Here is a 13483-nt window from a genome sequence, read left to right as displayed (position 1 = left end):
CCCCCCGGCGTGGGAGGGACCGACCAGGAAGGGTGGAGGGGGACGTTGCGAGGCACCCGCTGGGGGAGCATTAGGGCTGGAAGGGACCTATAGGTCATGGAGTTCAATCCTGTCACTTCACACGTGAAAAGCCAGCGTCCTACATGGGGAGTCACCACCTCGGGTCCCAGAGCAGCTCCCAGTGGAACCAGGATGGGGCCAGGGCGCTTCCCCTTCCAGGAACCCCACCCACAGGCCAGTTAGGGGAGAAAGGGGCAGCGGGGGAGGCGTGATGGGGGCGGGGCAAGGATGTGATGGGGATGGAGCGGGGCAGGGGACCGAGGGGGTCTGCTGCGAGGTGGGGGCTCCCTCTGGGCTCTAGTCTCCCTGATCAGGGACAGGGGCTGCCAGGCCGCGTGGTCTGGTCCACTCCACAGCCAGGCCTGACCCAGGGGTCCTGAGTCTGCATGTCTGGGGGATCTTGTAGTTTATAGGGGAGGATCTTCTGAAAGGAGTGGCTGGATCCCAGGGACACATCACTCCTTGTATCCTGTAAGGAGAGAGAAACTGGGGGAAGACGAGGGGGAGTTGCTTCCTGAACAGGTGGGCTCTGGGGGGACGGAGGGGTAGAAGACTTAGGAGGAAGCTGAAGGGGCGAAGCTTTCAGGGCTGAAGGGAGCAGAGAGCATCTGCTCACCCGCAGCTGCTTGCAGGGCTGCACCACCCAGGGCCCAGGCTCTCTCCATCCCGAGGGTGAATCCACGGAGCTTCTCTGTGGCCGGGCCCGGGCCCTCTGCAGGACACTGGGCCCACCTTGCTGGGGTGGGTTTGATAGGGGGTCACAGCCCCAGGAGAGAGGGAGGAAGGAGCCTGGCCTGGGAGGTAGTGGGATTTCCGGGAATAAGAGGCCCCCGATGCGTCCCCACCCATACTTCAGTGTCCAGCCTCCTGTCCCCAGTGAGAGAGGGCCTGCTGGATCCTGGGAGTGGCCCAGGTAACTCCACGCTCCCCGCCTACGGCTGCCCGCCAGAATCCTGAGCAGCGGCGCTCACCGTCCCAACCGACAACTGAAAACCACCACAGAGCTGATGGAAAGCCGTAGTTGGGAGTAAAAATAGGCCTTTATCTGTCATATATTGCAATACTTATCCCAATTTATCTTTATCTGTTATTGTATGCTTTACACATACACATTTTCAGTGCTAAGGAAAATGATTTATTGATTCTTCTTGACTTTTCTTTCTTTTTATTATTAGGAACCCTTTCCAGTTGTATTCAAGTTATTACATGCTTTCCTTTTCTCCACATTTATCACTTGAATCCTTCTGAAACTTGCATCTAACTTGGACTGGCTTATCGTGTACATGATAGAAGCATAACCGCCACCACGCACCAAGCAGAAAAAAAAGAAAGAAACCACCACAAAACTAATGGCAAACCAGTCAGATCTCTGAGCCCGGAGTACCTCGCCTCTTGTGAGTCGAGAAGAGGGTTTGTTGAAAACCATGCTCCTGTTTTCCCTTTTCTCTGCCCGTTTATTCGGGGATGTGGCGCTTTCCGTGTGACCTCAGCTACACTCGTCCCCACGTGTGGGAGGCCCTGCCCACAGCCATGCCCTTGTCCCCGCTCAGCTGCTCTTCCCTGCAGCTGTCTGACCCTCAGAGCTCCACATCAGGCCTGGGAGGGGAGGGGCCAGCGGGTCTGGCTGGCCCCAGGCTTCCAGGATCTCACACCCCTTTCCCCCGTGTTGATGTTGACGATGGAGCTTTTCTTTTATGCTCTGACTTGATGCCAGGCTCTGTACTAGTGGAACCTGTGTAATTTTACTTGCTGTGCAATAACACCAAGATGGTGATATGCTTGTTATCACCGCTATGAAGGAGAGCTAGACGCTGACAGGTTAAGCAACTTGCCCAAGGTCACACGTCTCGCTGATACCTTTGCTCCCAGCCACTCCGCTGCACACACATTTGCATATACAGGTGTATTTTATCGATACAATAGTTAAAATAACAGTAGTCCACCCAGTAGCAATCACATACTCAAAAGCATAGTCCCCTGCATCACCTCATTCAAACTCCCCATGGCCCATGAGGAAGGGAATCCAGATGTCCTTACCCTGGTCAGCAGGCATCACGGGGAGAAGCGGGGCCTGGTGTGAACTGGGTGCAAAGTGTATCAGTCAGCACGGGGCTTAGATGATGGAAATGTTTTCTCTCACGGTTCTGGAGGCCAGAAGTCCAAGATGAAGGTGCTGGCAAGTGTGGTTTCTCCTGAGGCCTCTCTCCCTGGCTTGCAGGGGGCCGTCTTCTCCCTGTGTCCTCACACGGCCTTTCCCCTGTGCGTGTCTGTGTCCTCATCTCTTCTTGTAAGGATACCAGTCATATTGGATTAGAGTCCAACCTAACGACCTCATTTTAACTTAATCACCTCTTGAAAGACCCTGTATCTCCTAATACAGTCACATTCTGAGGTTCTGAGGGTTAGGACTTCAACATACGAATTTGGGAGGGACACGTTTCAGCCTATAACATGAACCAAATGGTCTCTCCAGGCCTCAGTCTCCTGCTCTGTGAAATGAGTGTGATCACGTCTGTTGTTCCAACTGTATACAGCTGTAAAGGCCGAACAAGTAACCCTGAGAAGGTGCCGTATGAATACTGGCTCTCAGTAGTAAGTGATGCTCTGGACGTCACCCAGAACGTGGGGGGAGCAGCGTTAAGGGCCAGCTCTGGGTCTCCGCCCCGATCCTCTCTCTGTTACTCACTAGGATGTGTCCTTGGACAAGTCACTGCCCCGTGCCTCAGTTTCCCAAGCTGTACAGTGAAGATAAGCCCCTCCTAGGGAATTAAGGAAGAATCCCCCTGGCTGAGGAGCTCGGTCCAGTCCCCGGTAGCCAGGGGAGGAGCCAGCCTCGCACGCAGCCCTTCCCTCGTTCCAGAGGTTTCTCTAAACTCATCCAGTTCCCCAGCACCTCATTAACTGGTGATTTAGTGCTTCACCAATAGGCTTGTGCTCCCAGGTGACCTCCCCCTCACCCCAGCCCTCTGCTCCGTAATCTGTCAGCAAATCTGCTTTTTGTCTCAAGAAGAAAAACAAGATTCCCAGCAAAGTGCTTGTGGGCAGACTTGTAATTTGTCTGATGTCTGTCCAGGGGGTCGGTGGCCCTAGGGCCAGAGCCTTCGAAAGAGACTCACACATGCTTCACATACTTCTGTCTCAACTCTGCGGTTTGGAGAGCCGGGGCGCTCCCAGAGCCATCCTCGTGTCCTCAGCCATCAGTCCTCCCACCCACCGACCGCTCCACGCCCCCTCCACCCGGCCCGCGCCCCCTGCCGACCAGGAACGCGCATGCGCTGTTTATCAGGCCCGTCCGATCACAGGGAAAACATTCCCTTTGAAAACCCCACAGATGTTCCCACAACCTCGCTGCCGCTGCCCCACCCCCACCCCCGTGAGCCTGGGGTCCCCTGCGCCCCTGAGGACCCCCTATGTTCCCTGACACGGCCTCCTGTCTCCACCTCCAGAGCCCTACAGAACTGTGTTCCCTCAAGAAACCACAGGGATGGCCTTCCCTGGTGGTGCAGTGGTTGAGAGTCCGCCTGGCAATGCAGGGGACACGGGTTCGAGCCCTGGTCTGGGAAGATCCCACATGCCGCGGAGCAACTAAGCCCATGCGCCACAACTACTGAGCCTGCGCTCTAGAGCCTGCGAGCCACAACTACTGAGCCCGCATGCCTAGAGCCCGTGCTCTGCAACAAGAGAAGCCACCACAATGAGAACACAATGAGAAGCCCGCACACCTCAATGAAGAGTAGCCCCCGCTCGCCGCAACTAGAGAAAGCCCGCGCGCAGCAACGAAGACCCGATGCAGCCAAAATTAAATAAATAAATAAATTTATTTATTTTAAGGAAAAGAAAGAAACCACAGGGATTTTCAATAAAAACCTGTTAAATGAGAGACCTTAAAAATGTAGCTCCAGAGTTTCCATTTGGGAAGATGAGAAAGTTCTGGAGATGATGGTGGTGATGGTTGCCCAACGACGGAAGGTGTTTAATGAACTGTGCGCCGGATAATGGTTCGGATGGTAAATCGTCTGTCCTGTATATGTCACCACAATAAAGACAAAGTCTGGCTTCTCGTTGCTGGGGGGCTTAGGGCTGTCGAAGAGCCTCCCCAGATTCTAGAGGACAGCATGGGTCCCACCTGCCCACAACTGCCCGTACCTGGGGAATCTCTCACTCGCACCCCTCACCCCCCATCCAGTGCTGTGCGATGGCTGCCGAGGGAATGGAAAGTGCACAAGGGGTCGTTCCTCCCGCAGGGCGGCTCAGAGAGCCGGGGTGAGGACCTGGGCTGAGCCCTGACCTCCTGACCCCCAGTCCCCGCCCAGCCACACAAATGTCGGGGCGAGCCCGATGACACCGAGGGAGTGCCTTGCACTGGGGCCTGTGAAGCCTGGACCTGTAAAATGAGCTCTTTTGTAAATAGGCCCTTGGCTTCCCTGCTGCCGGAGGCTAAGCCCCTCTTTGGAATCAGTGATTGAAAACATCCCTAAGAGTCCAGCGGACACTGTGCCCTGGCATGGCTCTGCCGGGAGGGGGCTGGGCGGCGGCTGCCCTGGACGGGCCTGTGGGTTTGGAGCCAGCCTCGCTGGACGCCGAGACCAGCCCCTCGGTCAGGGTATGTGGCGGGGGCAGGTTGAGCGGTCAGAGGTGAGAACCCCGCTCCTGGCCATGCAGCCCCCAGGACTATGCACCCTGGGTGGGGGGCGGGGGCCAGGTGAGCTATCAGTCATGTGGCAGGGTCCCACTTCAGCAAGAGGGGGAGGGCATTTGTGATGCTGCAGGCTGCCTGACTTGGGGACCAAAGTCTGGGGAGTGGACAGGAAGACAAAGCCACCCCGTCTCTCCACTGACCCCAGAGTCCACAACAGCCAGGGCAGAGACCCCAGCGCTGGGACTGAGAAGGTTGTCTCCTGGGTCCCTTTCCCATCGAGGACTGGGGAGGCTGCCCCTGAGTGCCTGGCCTGGGGAGCAGGGCAGCGTGTCCACTTCACAGCTGGGCCCAGGCCACCCTGGGCCCCGGGGCTCCTGGATCACGTGGACAGAGAAGCCAGCAGGAATGGGGCGCCCCCCAAACGGGGCAGCTGGTGGAAATCCTTTCCTGGGACCTGCCAGAGAGGAGCCTCTGAGACGGCAGGGCCCTTCACACAGAGAGGCGTGGGGCTCAAGCGCCACGACACCACGTGGGGGCTGGCTGCCGGGGCCAGGAGAGTGTCTACCTTCCTCAACAAATCAGATGGAGAAGGTATATGACGGAATCATTGGACTTTTGAAAAAGAAGAAAAAAGGTGAGGCCATGGTAAGGTTAGCTTCCACAATGCTCTATGTAGCAAGCAAACTCCAGATTCTTTGCTGGAGAGGGACCCCGGACTGGGCCAAAGCAAGCAGGGAAACAAGATCGATTCCATGAGGCCAAGTCCAAGAGATAAACCCATTTCCCCAGAGAAGCACAGCGATTCCTGGGACTCCGGCCAGAAATGAATTTCTTCCCTGGGTCCTCAGGACCCATGCTGATCATCACAAGCTGCGTCCTCAGCAGATCCCTCCCGCAAAGAAAAGAACAAGTTTCTTAGGATTTTTTTGCTAATCACATCCCATAGGGGTAGGCCAGTGGCATCATGCCAAAGTAAACTTTCTGTGGGGGAGAAGATTTTAACATCACTTGTTTACATAGGAACATTCAGCAAATTCTAAGCGAATCTAATCGGGCTGTTGAAGCAGGGCCTGGCCATACTTGGTTATCAGTAAATACTAGTAACGACAACACAGCGAACATTTATTGAGCAACTACTATGCCCAAAACACTGTGCTAAACTATTTTTTACTTATAACGAGGTGGGTATGTGGCTCTTGTCTCTTTTACAACTAAAGAAGTAGACTTAACAAGGTAGCAGTAACTTGTCCAGAGCTGCACCAGAAGTGGCAAAAGCAGCAAAGAGCTCCAGCCGGCCGACTCCAGAGCCCATACCTAACTCCTGCCATCAACCACAGCAGAGGTTTTCCTAGATTTCAGACCCAGACACGCACATCTTAAAAATATTCTTCTCCTTGTTAAGTAGTGTAGGGTTTTGGTATCTGATTTATCATTTAGTCCATAGGTTATAGAAGATGAGACAGTATCTCAAAACAGAGTGACAGACTGAGAGAACGACCTTATGGTTTCCGGGGGGAAAGGTGGAGGGAAGGGATAGTTAGGGAGTTTGGGATTGACACGTACACACGGCTATATTTAAAATGGATAACCAACAAGGACCTACTGTGTAGCACAGGGAACTCTGCTCAATGTTATGTGGCAGCCTGGATGGGAGGGGAGAATGGATACATGTGTATGGATGGCCGAGTCCCTTTGCTGTGCACCTGAAACTATCACAACATTGGTAATCGGCTCTACTCCAATATAAAAGAAAAAGTTAAAAAAAAAAAAAAGACTATCTCGATGCGAGTGAACATGCCTCATGCTCTTGGACTCAGAGACCAGCCACCCTATCACAGCACTTAGGGGCATGGGAAGCCGGGTGGGCGGGGGCTCTTTGGACTGTCATCCGTTGGGAGTGGGGCGATGCATTGAGGTTCCCACAGGGCGGTCCCTGGGAGGCAGGGGCCTTTTTCATCAGCGACCATGGAGAGAAGGGTGTTTGTGTATGAGCAGTGGGCAGCAGTCACAGGGTCCTGCCAGAGGGTCGCCGGCAGGGAGCAACTTGGACCTACTACAGCTGCCGTGATTCTGCTGAGGCAGCAGTCACAGGGTCCTGCCCCCAAACAGATGAAACTCGAGGTAGGGCAATTAATTCTCTCTCCTTGGAAATGAAATCTGGTACCAAATCACCCCAGGAGAGAGGAGGGCTGGGGCCAAGTAAACTCACAGCCACATCCCAGAGATGCATTCCTCAAGTTCTGGCTGCCGAGACGTTGGCTTTTCCCGAGTTCTTGACCTTCTTTAATCTGGGTGTTCATCTCTCCTTCACTCACTATCCTTCCAACAAATCCCCCTTTCTTGCTTAAACTCCCCAAACCCAGTTTCTTTCGTTTCAGCCAAAGAATGCTGACTGACACCCCTGGTCGACCACCCTTTCTGCTCCCAGCAAAATACAGGCAGGTGTGGAGTTAGGGGTGAGCTGGCCCTGGTCTCCACTCGAAAGAACCCGAAACTCATGTAAATACCCTTTGTAGGATTAGCAACCCCGGTACGAATTACACTTGGCTTCAGAATCCACACAGAGAGCAAGCAAATGCATGGTTTTGAGGGAAGCTAGAAATCTTCCGGAATGAGTGAAAACAGATGTTGCTACAGCAAGCTCCCTGACGTTCCCTCCGAGCCACACACAAACACACATGCAGACACACACACACGCACACACAAACACACATGCAGACATGCAGACACACACACGCACACACAAACGCACATGCAGACACACACACACACTCTGACCAGGCTGCCACAGTGTGTCAGATGCAGAGCACGGGGGCCCACATGCAGAAGCTCTGAGGTCTCTGACGGCAAGTGTGTCCGCCCGGAAACTGACTGTCGCCTTGCTCATCTCATCCTCAGAGAAATGCTCTTAGGGCATCACCCACATCTGAATATTCGGGGAAAGGCACTCTTGCCAGATCTGTGCCCAAGATCTCTCTAGGAAAATTCAGCGGGACTGGAGCGAAAGGCAGGACCACCAGCCTTCTATGTGTTAGCACAGAGGGTGGGCCTGCTCCTTCCAAGCCACTGACTCTGTCATTTGGTGGACACGCCCTTAGACTTGGCGATAACAGATATGCAATCTCCACTCACCAGCTGAGCGACTTTGCTTAACCTCTCGAGGCTTCAGTTTCCTCATCAGTAAAATCAGGAAGATGATAATTATCCTGAGAAGTCGTTAGGGAAGCCAAAAGTTATTACCCAACGTGTAATTGTGCCTGCCTTAGGACTGTCACTCAATTATAGTGGAATAAAATAAAGATTACAAAAGCACAGAATTTTTGTTTGTTTAGTGCTGTTTGGGGGTGGGGTGGGGAATATGTCAGAAAGTTTCTACCACCCTTGTAAATCGTCACTTTCCCATTGGCCGGCGAATACAGAGGCCTGGTTTTACCTCTTCGTAAGCTGGTGCAAGCAAGATGCTGGTGAAGAGTATGAATGATGGGTTAGTTTCAGGTAATTACTTGCAAGGAGTTGGCAAAGTCGGTCTGAAACCATAAACCAAAGATGGCTGCCACCTGCGCAGGGAAAAATCAGGATGCTTGGGAAAGCCTCTCTGTCTCAAATATCTCTCCTTCTGAGGCTGAAATCTGGAATGTAGGGGGAAGAGCTCCCTTGGCCCCCTTAACAGCAAATGGAAGCCTAGTAATTCCACTTCAAGAATAATTGTGCTATATTTAATTGTTGAGTAATGGGAGGGACCGTGGGCTGGGGCCGGAAAGGGTAGAAGGGATCAGACCAGGACCCTGAGGGAAGGAGAGACGGGCCCCCTGGAACAGCAGGAAGGTCCCTGGAGGCCCCCCGGCCAAAAAAATGGAGGCTGAGGCAGCATTAGCTCAGCTAAACTCTTGCCTTGACATCTGGGGGTGTTTCCAGTTTTGACTATTGGAAATAAAGCTGCTATGAAAATTCATGTGCAAGTCTTCACATGGACAGATGCTTTCGCGCTCTTGGCTAAAGAGGAATGGATGAGTCATATGGTAGGTGTATGTTTAACTCTCTAGGAAATCGCCCAACTGTTTTCCGAAGTGGTTGTACTGTTTTATATTCTCATCAGATGTGCAGGCACGCCTCGGAGATGTGGGCTCTGAACCAGATCACTGCAATAAAGTAAATCTAACAATAAAGTGAGTCACACAAATTCTGGGGTTTGCCGGTGCATATAAAAGTTATGTTCACACTATATTGTCGTGTACTGTGTGCGATAGCATTATGTCTAAAAAAAAAGTACATACCTTAATTTTAAAATATTTTGTTGCTAAAAAATGCTAACCATCATCTGAGCCTTCAGCAAGTCATAGTAACATCAAAGGTCACTGATCACAGATCAGTGTAATAAATATAATAACAATGAAAAAGTTTGAAATATTTCAAGAATTACCAAAATGTGACACAGAGGCACAAAGTGAACAGATGCTGTTGGAAAAATGGTGCCGACAGACTTGCTTGACACAGGGTTGCCACAGACCTTCAGTTTGTAAAAGGCAATATCTGGGAAGTGCAATAGAACGAGGTGAGCCTGTATATGAAAGTTCCAGTCGTTTCGTATTCTTGCCAACAAGAATTCTTGAAATGATCAGACTTGTTCATTTTAATCATTCTAATAGGTGTAGTGGTATCTCATTGTGGTTTTAATTTGAATTTCTCTAATGACTAGTTTATGTTGAGCATCTTTTCATGCGTTCATTGGTTATTTTGTATTCTTCTTTGGAGAAATGTTATTCAAATCCTCTCCTCATTTTTAAATTGGGTTATTTGTGTTTTTATTGTTGAGTTGTAAGATTTTTACAAAATACATTCTGAATACCAAAGCCTTGTCAGAGATATGATTTGCAAATATTTTCTCCCATTCTGTAGACTGATTTTTCACTTTCTTGATAGCGTACTTTGAAGCACAATCGTGTTTTTTTTTGGCTGCGTTTGGTTTTCCTTGCTGCGTGCGGGCTTTCTCTAGTTGCGGCAAGCGGGGGCTACTCTTCGTTGAGGTGCGCAGGCTTCTCATTGCGGTGGCTTCTCTTGCTGCAGAGCACGGGCTCTAGGCGTGCAGGATTCAGCAGTTATGGCACGCAGGCTCCGTAGTTGTGGCTCGTGGGCTCTAAAGCGCAGGCTCAGTAGTTGTGGCGCACGGGCTTAGTTGCTCTGCGGTGTGTGGGATCTTCCCGGACCAGGGCTCGAACCCATGTCCCCTGCATTGGCAGGCAGATTCTTTTTTTTTTTTTTTTTTTTTTTGCAGTACGTGGGCCTCTCACTGTTGTGGCCTCTCCTGTCGCGGAGCACAGGCTCCAGACACACAGGCTCAGCAGCCATGGCTCACAGGCCCAGCCACTCCACGCCATGTGGGATCTTCCCGGACCGGGGCACAAACCCGTGTCCCCTGCATCGGCAGGCAGACTCTCAACCACTGTGCCACCAGGGAAGCCCTGAAGCACAAAAGTTTTAAATTTTGATCCAATTAAAAAAATTGTTTGCTTTATGCATCATATCTAAGAAATTATTCCCTAATCTAAGGTATGAAAATTTACACTAATGTTTTCTTCTAAGAGTGTTATAATTTTAGCTCTTACATTTTAGGTCTTTGGCCCATTTTGAGTTAATTTTTGTATATGGTGTGAGGTAGGGGGTCCAAATTCATTCTTTTGCATGTGGCTATCCAGTTGTCCTAGCACCATTTTTAAAAAGGATTGCTCTTTCTCTCATTGAATTGCCTTGGCACCCTGTTGAAAATGAACTGACCATACTTGTGTAAATTTATTTCTGGTCTCTCAATTCTATTCCACTGATCTATATGTCTATCCTTATGCCATACATTGACTGATTTTTTTAACTAAATTTATTTATTTTATTTATTTATTTTTGGCCACATTGGGTCTTTGTTGCTGTGCACAGGCTTTCTCTAGTTTCGGCAAGCAGGGGCTACTCTTCGTTGCAGCATGCAGGCTTCTCATTGCAGTGGCTTCTCTTGCTGTGGAGCATGGGGTCTAGGTTCATGGGCTTCAGTAGTTGTGGCATGCGGGCTCAGTAGCTGTGGCCTGCAGGCTCTAGAGCACAGGGTCAGTAGTTGTGGCACATGGGCTTAGTTGCTCCGTGGCATGTGGGATCTTCCCAGGCCAGGGATTGAACCTGTGTCCCCTGCATTGGCAGGTGGATTCTTAACCACTGAGCCACCAGGGAAGCCCACATTGATTGATTTTTTAATGTTAAACCAACTTTGAATTCCTGGGGTAAATCTCACTTGGTCTTGATGTTTTATGTTTTTTATATAATTGTTGAATTTGATTGCTAAATTTTTGTTTAGAACTTTTGCATCTATGCTCATGATGGATAGTGGCATATAATTTTATTTCTTATAATGTCTTTGATTTTGAATCAGAGTAATACTTGCCTCACAGAATGAACTGAGAAGCATTCCCTTCTCTTCAATTTTCTAGAAGCATTTGTAGAGAATTGGTCTTATTTCTTCCTTAAATATTTGGTACAATTCCCCAGTGAAGCCATCTGGGTCTTAAGTTTTGTTTGTGGAAAGGTTTTAACCACAAATTCAGTTTTAAAAATAGATACAGGGCTATCAGATTATATATTCTTCTTGATGAATCTGTGTCTTTTGTGTTTCTTATGTTTGGGGTTTGGTGAGTTCCTTGGATCTGTGAATTTATAACTTTCATCAAATTTGGAAACTTTCAGCCCTTATTTCTTCAAATATTTTTTTCTGTTCCCTCCTTTCTCCCCACTTCTTCAAGGACTCCAATTACTCACATATTAGGCTGCGTGAAGTTGTCCCACAGCTTACTGATACTTTTTCCGTTTTTAAAATTCTTTTTTTCTCTGCTTTTCGTTTTGGATAGTTTCTACTGCTATGTCTTCAAGTTTACTAATATTTTATTCTGAAATGCCTCATCTGCTGTTAATTCCATCCAGTGTTGCTGTTGTTTAATATCAGACATTGCTTTCATCTCTAGAAGTTCTGTTGGGACTCCTTGTTTCTACATCACCTTTTGAACACATGGAATACAGTTACAATAACTGTTTTCATGTCCTTGGTGCACTACTCTCGACCCTGTGTGGGGTTGGGCAGTAATCCTTTTCCCACCTTGGGTAGTTTCCTCCTGTGCACGTGTTAATCTGTCTCCAGCTGCATACTGGAGAGGGACCTTCCATAGGTCTCCAGGGGTCTCCGCTCTCTGGTACTTTATCCAACCAACTCTAGGCACTTTGTTTGTCCTGGTTGTTCAGCTGTTTCTGAAACTCAGGGAGTCCACTGGGCTCCATCCAGGCTCCCCCTTCCTGCTCTGAGGTCTGGAAATTTTCTCAGGGCAGTAAGTTGGCCTCTCATAGGACTCACCTCATTTGTCCCTGTCTCTCAGGAACTGCTGTCCTTTGTTGCCAGATGCCCAGTGTCTTAAAAACCATTTCACATATTTTATGTGTCTGGTTTTTGGTTGTTTCAGGTAGGAAGCAGGAGGGTAAATCCAATCCCTATTACTTCACATTAGCCAGACTTGAAGTCAAAACTGGTGAATTCTGAAAGCTGTTGAAAAACTGCCTTTCTTTGTCTAGTTAGCCTCTGATATTTCTCCAAAGCTGCCAGGAAGAGTCTGTGGGGGAGATAAAATGAAATTTGGAGGGATGGGATGTTTACCAGCTGCCTTTCATACTACAGAATAGCCATGTCTTTACTAACACTGCCCTGGTCAGACACCCAGGAAAGGCCCAGACATTCCAGTGCCGGATGTGGGGTGAGCTTGGAGAGCCATGTGCGTGTTGAGTCTGTGAACCTTCCTCTGGGCCAGTCCCTGAGTGGCAACTCTCTTGTCCAGACAGCCTGACTCCTGACTTTGGGGGCCAGCAGTGAAACAGTGGCCAGTAAAAGAGATTTTCTTGTCATGAGAGGGAGATTTGGTTTTTGAAGCCTTCTTGTTTTTAAAACTTGACTCTTTTGAGAATGGACAGTGACTCCTTGGACCAGATTGAGAGCATGTCATCCTGGGAATGAGGGGGGTGGGGAGTGGGGAGACCTGAGCCCAGCGGTCCAGCGCATTCTGGTTCAGGACCCTTGCTCAGAGACTAGGGGACTCTCTAATATCCAATGCTGGTCCCATCCTTCTCTGGACCCTGGCAACACTCATAGTGTGGGACGTGTATATACAGGGTGCTAAGGGTATATGGCCATGTATTATTCCCCAAATAATTTTAATTCTCTGATAATCGTCTTCCAAGCATTAATTATAATAGTAATAATACTGAGGTTTCACAAAGCCCTCTTTTTTCTTCCAATAATACAATATGTTTTGTGTTTGTGTGTGGTAAAATACACATAACAAAGTTTATCATTGTAACCACCTTAAATTGTACACTTCAGTGACGTTATGTACATTCACAGTGTTGGGCAACTATCACCACTATCTAGTCATACTTTTTTCATCACCCCAAATCAAAACCCAGTACCTGGGACTTCCCTGGTGGCCCAGTGGTTAAGACGCTGCGCTCCCAACGCGGGGCCCAGGTTCGATCCCTGGTCAGGGAACTGGATCCCACATGCAGGCCGCAACTACGAGTTTGCATGCCACAACTAAGGAGCACGCCTGCCGCAACTAAGACCCAGCAAGGGCTTCCCTGGTGGCGCAGTGGTTGAGAGTCCGCCTGCCGATGCAGGGGACATGGGTTCGTGCCCCGGTCCGGGAAGATCCCACATGCCGCAGAGCGGCTGGGCCCGTGAGCCATGGTCGCTGAGCCTGTGTGCCCGGAGCC

This window comes from Delphinus delphis, chromosome 9, assembly GCF_949987515.2.
Source record: "Delphinus delphis chromosome 9, mDelDel1.2, whole genome shotgun sequence".
NCBI lineage: Eukaryota > Metazoa > Chordata > Mammalia > Artiodactyla > Delphinidae > Delphinus > Delphinus delphis.
Note: the sequence above shows the minus strand (reverse complement) of the source record.